The 9,178-nt window shown below is 37.7% G+C and overlaps 1 protein-coding gene across 2 annotated transcripts in view; it reads left to right on the top strand.

The window, feature by feature from the left end:
- The window catches only part of LOC118914185 (uncharacterized), a 79,864-nt gene that overhangs the window by 57,475 nt on the left and 13,211 nt on the right, over positions 1 to 9,178 (top strand). The window lies entirely within an intron of this gene.

Raw genomic sequence — 9,178 nt, 5'->3', positions numbered from 1 at the left:
TAACCACTAGTTCCTTCTTGGAGTCCCTGAGTCTGCTGCTATTTTGTTCCTTCAGTTTTGTTTCGTTGTTATACTCCACAAATGAGGGAAATCTTTTGGCACTTGTCTTTCTCTGCCTGGCTTATTTCACTGAGCATAATGTCCTCCAGCCCCATCCATGTTGCTGCAAATGGTAGGCTTTGTTTCTTTCTTGTGGCTGAGTAGTATTCCATTGTGTATATGTACCACCTCTTCTTTATCCATTCATCTACTGATGGACACTTAGGTTGCTTCCATATCTTGCCTATTGTAAAAAGTGCTGTGATAAACATAGGAGTGCATCTGTCTTTTTTAATCTGAGAAGTTGTATTCTTTGGGTAAATTCTAAGGAGTGGGATTCCCAGGTCAAATGGTATTTCTATTTTTAGTTTTTTGAGGAACCTCCATATTGCTTTCCACAATGATTGAACTAGCTTACATTCCCACCAGCAGTGTAGGAGGGTTCCCCTTTCTCCGCAACCCTGCCAGCATTTGTTGTTCTTAGTCTTTTCAAAGCTGGTCATCCTTACTGGTGTGAGGTGATATCTCATTGTGGTTTTAATTTGCATTTCTCTGATGATTAGTGTTGTGGAGCATCTTCTTATGTGTCTGTTGGTCATCTGAATTTCTCCTTTGGAGAACTGTCTCTTCATAACCTCTGCCCATTTTTTAATTGGGTTATTTGCTTTTTGGGTGTTGAGGTATGTAAGTTCTTTATATTTTTTTGGATGTTAACCTCTTATCGGATATGTTATTTACAAATATATTCTCCCATACTGTAGAATCTCTTTTTGTTCTGTTGATGGTGTCCTTTGCCGTACAGAAACTTGGTAGTTTGATGCAGTCCCATGAGTTCATTTTTACTTTTGTTTCCCTTGCTGAAGGACATGCGTTCAGGAAGAAGTTGCTCATGCTTATATTCAGGAGATTTTTGCCTATGTTGTCTTCTAAGAGTTTTATGGTTTCATAACCCACATTCAGGTCTTTGACCATTTTGAGTTTACTTTTGTGTATGGGGTTAAACAATGATCCAGTTTCATTCTCTTGCATGTAGCAGTCAGTTTTGCCAACACCAGCTGTTGAAGAGGCTGTCATTTCCCCCATTGTATGTCCATGGCTCCTTTATTATATATTAACTGACCATATATGGTTGGGTTTATATCAGGGCTCTCTAGTCTGTTCCATTGGTCTATGGGTCTGTTCTTGTGCCAGTACCAAATTGTCTTGATTACTGTGGCTCTGTAGCAGAGCTTGAAGTTGGGGAGCATAATCTCTCCAGCTTTATTCTTCCTTCTCAGGATTGCTTTGGCTATTTGGGATCTTTTGTGGTTCCATATGAATTTTAGAATGATTAGCTCTAGTTCATTGAAGTTGGTATTTTGAGAGGAATTGCATTGAATCTGTAGATTGTTTTAGGCGGCATGGACCATTTTGACAATATTAATTCTTCTTATCCATGAGCATGGGATGTGTTTCCATTTATTGGTATCTTCTTTAATTTCTCTCATGAGGGTCTTGTAGTTTTCAGAGTATAGGTCTTTCACTTCCTTGGTTAGGTTTATTCCTAGATATTTTATTCTTTCTGATGCAACTGTGAATGGAATTGTGTTCCTGATTTCTCTTTCTGCTAGTTCAGTGTTAGTGTATAGGAATGTCACAGATTTATGCATGTTAATTTTGTATCCTGCAACTTTGCTGAATTCAGATATGAGATCTAGTAGTTTTGGAGTGGATTCTTTAGGGTTTTTTATGAACAATGTGATGTCATCTGCAAACAGGGACAGTTTAACTTCTTCCTTGCCAATCTGGATGCCTTTTATTTCTTTGTGTTGTCTGATTGCTGTGGCTAGGACCTCCAATACTATGTTTATTAGAAATGGGGAGAGTGGGCATCCTTGTCTTGTTCCCGATCTTAAAGGAAAAGCTTTTAGCTTCTTGCTGTTCAGTATGATGTTGGCTGTGGGTTTGTCATATATGGCCTTTGTTATGTTGAGGATGTAGTGAGTTTTTATCATGAATGGATATTGAATTTTGTCAAATGCTTTTTCAGCATCTATGGAGATGATCATGTGGTTTTTGTCCTTCTTTTTGTTGATGTGGTGGATGATGTTGATGGATTTTCGAATGTTGTACCGTACTTCATCCCTGGAATAAATCCTACTTGATCATGATGGATGATCTTTTTGATGTATTTTTGAATTTGGTTTGGTAATATCTTGTTGAGTATTTTTGCATCTATGTACATCAGGGATATTGGTCTGTAATTTTCTTTTTTTGTGGTATCTGCCTGGTTTTGGTATTAGAGGGATTCTCACCTCATAGAATGAGTTTGGAAGTATTCCCTCTTCTTTTACTGTTTGGAAAACTTTAAGGAGGATGGGTATTAGGTCTTCACTAAATGTTTGATAAAATTCAGCGTTGAAGCCATCTGGTCCAGCCATTTTGTTCTTAGGTATTTTTTTGATTACCAGTTCAATTTCATTGCTGGTAATTGGTCTGCTCAGATTTTCTGTTTCTTTCTGTGTCAGCCTTGGAGGGTTGTATTTTTCTAGAAAGTTATTCATTTCTTCTAGGTTATCCAGTTTGTTAACATTTAATTTTTCATAGTATTCTCTAATAATTCCTTGTATTTTGGTGGTGTCCATAGTGATTTTTCCTTTCTCATTTCTGATTATTTTTATGTGAGTAGAGTCTCTTTTTTTCTTGATAATTCTGGCTAAGGGTTTTTCTATTTTGTTTATTTTCTTGAAGAAACAACTCTTGCTCTCTATGATTCTTTCTATTATTTTATTATTCTCGATTTTATTTATTTCTGCTCTAATCTTTATTATGTCCCTTCTACTGACTTTGGGCCTCATTTGTTCTTCTTTTTCTAGTTTTCTTAATTGTGAATTTAGATTGCTCGTATAGGATTGTTCTTCTTTCCTGAGGTAGGCCTGTATTGCAATATACTTTCCTCTTAGAACGGCCTTCGCTGCGTCCTACAGATTTTGTGGTGTTGAATTATTGTTGTCATTTGTCTCCATATATTGCTTGATCTCTGTTTTTATTTGGTCATTGATCCATTGGTTATTTAGGAGCATGTTGTGAAGCCTCCATGTGTTTGTGGAATTTTTCTTTTTCTTTGTGGAATTCATTTCTAGTTTCATACCTTTGTGGTCTGAGAAACTGGCTGGTACAATTTCAGTCTTTTTGATTTTTACTGAGGCTCCTTTTGTGGCCTAGTATATGATCTATTCTTGAAAATGTTCCATGTGCACTTGAGAAGAATGTGTATTCAGCTGCTTTTGGGTGTAGAGTTCTTTAGATGTCTGTTAGTTCCATTTGTTCTAATGTGTTGTTCAGTGCCTCTGTGTCCTTACTTATTTTCTGTCTGGTTGATTTGTCCTTCAGAGTGAGTGGAGTATTGAAGTCTCCCAGAAAGAATGCAATGCCTTCTATTTCCCCTTTTAATTCTGTTAGTATTAGTTTCACATACGTAGGTGCTCTTGTGTTGGGTGCATAGATATTTATAACAGTTATATTTTCTTGTTGGATTGACCCTTTTATCATTATGTAATGTCCTTCTTTGTCTCTTGTGACTTTCTTTGTTTTGAAGTCTCTTTGTCTGATACAAGTACTGCAACTCCTGCTTTTTTAACCCTATTAGTTGCATGAAATATCTTTTTCCATCCCTTCACTTTTAGTCTGTGTATTTCTTTGGGTTTAAAGTGACTGTCTTGTAGGCAGCATATAAATTGGTCTTGTTTTTATACATTCAGTGGCTCTATGTCTATTGATTGGTGTATTCAGTCCATTTACATTTTGGGTGATTATTGATAGGTATACACTTATTGCCATTGCAGGCTTTAGATTCGTGGTTACCAAAGGTTCAAGGTTAACTTCCTTACACTCTAAGAGTCTAACTTAACTCACCTAATATGCTCTTACAAACACAATCTAAAGGTTCTTTTCTTTTTCTCCACCTTTTTCTTCCTCCTCCATTCTTTGTATATTAGGTATCATATTCTGTACTCTTTGTCTATCCCTTGATTGACTTTGGGGGTAGTTAATTTAATTTTGCATTTGCTTAGTAATTAGCTGTTCTCCTTTCTTTACTGTGGTTTTATTACCTCTGGTGACAGCTATTAAACCTTTGGAACACTTCCATCTATAGCAGTCCCTCAAAAATACACCGTAGATACAGTTTGTGGGACTTAAATTCTCTCAGCTTTTGCTTATTTGGAAATTGTTTAATCCCTCCTTCAAATTTAAATGATAATCTTGCCTGATAAAGTAATCTTGGTTCCAGGCCCTTCTGCTTCATGGCATTAAATACATCATGCCACTCCCTTCTGGCCTGTAAGGTTTCTGCTAAGAAGTCTGATGTTAGCCTGTTGGGCTTTCCTTTGTATGGGATTTTATTTCTCTCTCTGGCTGCTTTTAACAGTCTGTCCTTATTCTTGATCTTTGCCATTTTAATTACTGTCTGTCTTGGTGTTGTCTTCCTTTGGTCCCTTCTGTTGGGAGATCTGTGCACCTCCATGGCCTGAGAGACTATCTCCTTCCCCAGATTGGAGAAGTTTTCAGCAATTACCTCCTCAAAGTTACTTTCTATCCCTTTTTCTCTCTCTTCTTCTTCTGGTATCCCTATAATGCAATATAGTACTGTTTGGATTGGTCACATAGTTCTCTCAATATTCTTTCATTCTTAGAGATCCTTTTTTCTCTCTGTGCCTCAGCTTCTTTGTATTCCACTTCTCTACTTTCTATTTCATTTATCGTCTCCTCAACTATATCTAATCTGCTTTGAATACTCTCCATTGTGCTCTTCAACAATTGGATCTCTGACCGGAATTCATTCCTGAGTTCTTAAATATCTTTCCATACCTCCATGAGCACGTTAATGATTTTTATTTTGAACTCCCTTTCAGGAGGATTCATCAAGTTGATGTCATATTTCTCAGGTGTCGTATTAATAATTTTTCTTTGAACCTGGTACATTTTGCATTTCATATTTGTATATGATGCCCTCTATTGTCCAGAAGCTCTACTCTCTGAAGCTGCTCAGCCCCTGAAGCAATGTTGGGGGGTCACAGGGGAGTGGTATTGGTTCCTGGGTGGAGGAAATGTCTGTTTTCTGCTTCCTGGCTGCTATGCCTGCCTCCATTGCCAGAACCAGTAGGCTGAGCACACAGGTATAAGCCTCTATGCTTTGTGTTTGTAGTTGCTGTAGACAGATCTTCCCTCTGGCTGGCCTAACACCAGGGTAGGGTTTGCTGATTTGTGAGCTAGGTGGGGCTGGCCAGGAGAAAGGTGCAGTAGGCTGCCTATCACAGAGGGGGTCCTTGGAGCTGTGTAGCCAGCCAGAGAACTGGAGCACCTCTAAATAGTGAAAGGTCCCAACCTCCTGGGAAGAATGCACCCAGACAATTTTGTCTACCTGTCCTTTCTCCTGATCAGTAAGCTCTGTGCAATCCTTGCCCCTTTAGCAGCCCTCTTGCTAAGGGCTTCCTTGTTAGGAAGTCTCTCAGACTGCCCACCTTTCTTTTGTCCCAGAGCAGCTGGATATGGATCCCTGATTTCCACAAGTGACTGGAATCTCAGTCTCTCCAGGAATTCTGCCTGTCTTAGCTTTCCAGTCCCCTAATCATGAGAGTATCATGAAAGCACCATGAAATGTAGGTTTGTGCTCCCAGAGCAGATCTCCGGAGCTAAGTTTTCAGCAGTCCCCAGCCTCCACTCCCTCCCCGCTCCATTTCTCTTCCTCCTGCCAGTGAGCTGGGGTGTGGCAAGGGCTTGGGTCCTGCCAGGCTGCAACACTGGTACATTACCCTGTTCCATGAGGTCCTCTTTCCTGTTGCTCTTTCAGGATTAGTTGTATATATTATATTTTCATATTATATGTGGTTTTAGGAGGAAGCCTCTGTCTCACCTCTCACGCTGCCATCATTAATCTCTTATTTTACCTTCCATCTTCTATTTTATATAAATTTCAAAATTAGTATCCCAGGTCATATGAGTGCTCAACATCACCTTGGCTCTCATAATTTATGATCCTATCCCATGTAGAGGATGTAGCTTGGATGCGAGGGTGGATGCTTGGATTCACATCCCAGCTCTGCTCGTTACTAGGTTGCCGTGTGCCACGTTCAAAGCTCTCAACCTTTCGAAGCGTCAGTTTCCTGAAATGTGAAAAGGAGAAAGTAATAGTACCCAGCATTCAGTATCACTGTGGAGCTCTGTGTATGAAGTGTTGACCCTGTAGCTTCAAGAAAGCTGAGTTCCTTTGAATGATTACCATTGCTATGAGCAGAACCGCATCCTGAGAACAGCTGTTGCTAGTTCTAGTTAAATGGCTGGTTTATCCTCTGAGTAGAGTAGAATTCACCAAACCAATTTGGGAGATAGCATTCTGGCTTCTGCCAGAGGACCTAGGTTATGGTCCTACCCACACCCTCCACCTGCATCCCCCCACTGCCCCCTGCCCACCACCAACCTTCCAGCTATAGGATCTTGGGCCCTTTCATAAAATGACTATTATATTAAGCCCTATTCATCTCACTACAATTTTATGTCAAGAGAAAACATCTAAAGCTGTAAAGTGCTGTATAATGTAAGTAAGCATTATCATTAGGCCTATGTCTTATTTACCACCTGTCTGTTTCAGCCTATATGAGGCTTCCTGTCTTAGAGACCTGTGAATCTCTTCTCATAGATTAACATCTCAGTGTTATCTAATCCTTGTCCATGAGTTTGAGTTCTATTAGAAAATTGTATATTCTTTGCAGAGGAAATCAGACCTTACTGAGTGAGCTAGCACACTTAGAAGTCATTTAAAAATATTTGTTATAAATTTTTTATTTACTAGTTTACTCAGATTTATGATAATGTAAAGTTTTGTTGGTTACCTCAAATATTCATAATTTTATCTCAAAACCTGACTTAAGATTGCTTTCTAATTATGTTTGACTTTCAAATGATAAATTCTGTCGGCTCTCAAGTATCTCCTGGCTATACGTTATTAGGTCAAATTTGGCAGCTTGTTTCTACATGCACAACAGAGTACTAGAAAGGTTTCTGAGATTCTAAGTCTCACCAGTCCTAAGCTGGGCGGTCTTCCTGTGCTGTCCAGCTGCTGCAGACACACAGCTTAGGCCCTGCTTGGCTGTCACTCTCTTTCAGACCACTGGAGGAAGTGCTACAGGCAAGAGAAAGAAGAAGTCAAACCTTGCATGAGAGTTTGAAGCCAAAAAAATGTAGTTATTAGGAAATGTTGGCCTTGGGAAATTTTTTTTCCAATCTATTATTAGGAAAGTGTAAAACATAGAACAAAGTTGAATCAACTTCACAGTGAAGACACTCATTTATCTACCAGAGTCTATCTACCCACTTAAGCAAGCTTACTCTATTTGCCTTAAGACATGCCTATGATCTATTCATTCCTCAATTCATCTGCCAAGCTGCCTTATGTTTAAATGTATTTCAAGAGTGTCCTTTTTTCCCATAAATTCTTAGCCTTAAGAGAGTTTGATATTTATTTACAGACTTTTCTCATTTGAAGTAATATTTAGTTATTAAATGCAAACCTTAAGTATACCATTCTCTGGGTTTTGAGAAAAGTGTGTGTGTAACCTAAACCCCTTCAGAGACATAGAACATTACCATCACCAAAACAGTGCTGTCGTGCCTGCCAAGCTCTGCTTCCACTATCCTCAGATTAGGTTTTCCCATAAAACTTTGCATAGATAGAGTCATTTATCATGTACTCTTTGCTCAAACTTGTTGTCACTCAGCAAAATGCTTCCACAGTTCATGTGCACCATCGAGCATATCAGCAATTTGTTTTTATCACTGAGGGTGGTCCATTGGTTCTCTACAGTCCAGTTAGTTTACCTGTTCTCCTGCAGGTGGACACTTGGGCCGTTTTCACCTTTTGGCTATTTTAAACAAAGCCCTTATAAAAATATTTGTTCAGATCTTTTTGTAGAAATATGCTTTCATATTTTTTAAAGTAAATAGCTAGGTAAAATTGCTGGGTCATTGTTTAGTGTATGTTAAGTTTAAGAAATGATAGGGTCCTTTTCCAAAGTGGTTGTACCATTTTATACCTCTACCTGCTTCAACTCTTCACCACTATCTACTATTGTCAATATTTCTTAGTTTTACATCTAGTTGGTGCACAGTAGAATCTGATCATAGTTTAATTGCATTTCCCTGATGACCAGAGATGTTGAACATTTTTAAATTTGTGAAATATTGAAATCTCTTGCTTGCTTTTATTTTTCTTTCTATGAGTTTTATGAGTTCTTTATATAATATTTGAATATTTGTTTTGCAACTATTTTCTCCCAGTCTATAACCAGCTTATTCATTTTCTTAATGGTGTCTTTTGATGAACAGATCTTTTGAATTTTGTAAGGTTATCTTTTTATTGTATGGTATTGTTTTCCATATCTTGTCTGAAAAACCCACAGACACAGACATTCCTATAATTCCTTTAAAATCTTTATGGTTTTAGCTTTTACATTTTAGTTTATGATCCATCTCAAATTAATTTCTGTGGATGGTGTAAGGTAGGGGTCAAAGTAAATTTTTTATCCCACAAATGTCAAGTTATTTAGTACTATTTGTTTATAAGACTATTCTTTCCCCTAGATTGCTGTGGTTCCTTTAGAAAAAGTCAAATGATCTTCTAAGTGTGGGTCTATTTTTAGGCTCTCTATGCTGTTCCATTCATTCTTGTCTGTCCTTATGTCAGTAACATACTTTCTTGATTGCTATAGCTTTATGTATAGTGCATCTTGAAGTCAGATAGTGTGAGACCTTTAACTTCATTCTTCTTTTTGAAGATTGCTTTGGTTATTCTAGGTCCTTTGAATTTCTGTAGAAATTTTAGAATCACCTTGTTAATTTCTACAAAAATCTGCTGGGGTTATTGCATTGAATCTTAGCTCAATTTGGGGACAATTGACATCTTAACACTAAGACTTGAGTCTTTTATCTTATGAGCATGGGATATATTTCTTACTTTATTTAGTTTTTCTTTAATTTTTCTCAGCAATATTTTTATAGTTTTCACTTGTTAGACTTATTCTTAAGTATTATACATTTTTGGTGCTATTGTAAACAAAATTAAACAGTTTTTCAATTGTTTATGTTAGTATGAAAAGTACAATAG

This window comes from Manis pentadactyla, chromosome 16 (genome assembly GCF_030020395.1).
Source record: "Manis pentadactyla isolate mManPen7 chromosome 16, mManPen7.hap1, whole genome shotgun sequence".
NCBI lineage: Eukaryota > Metazoa > Chordata > Mammalia > Pholidota > Manidae > Manis > Manis pentadactyla.
The sequence above is the reverse complement of the archived record's forward strand: the minus strand, read 5'-3'. Positions and strand labels throughout refer to the sequence as shown.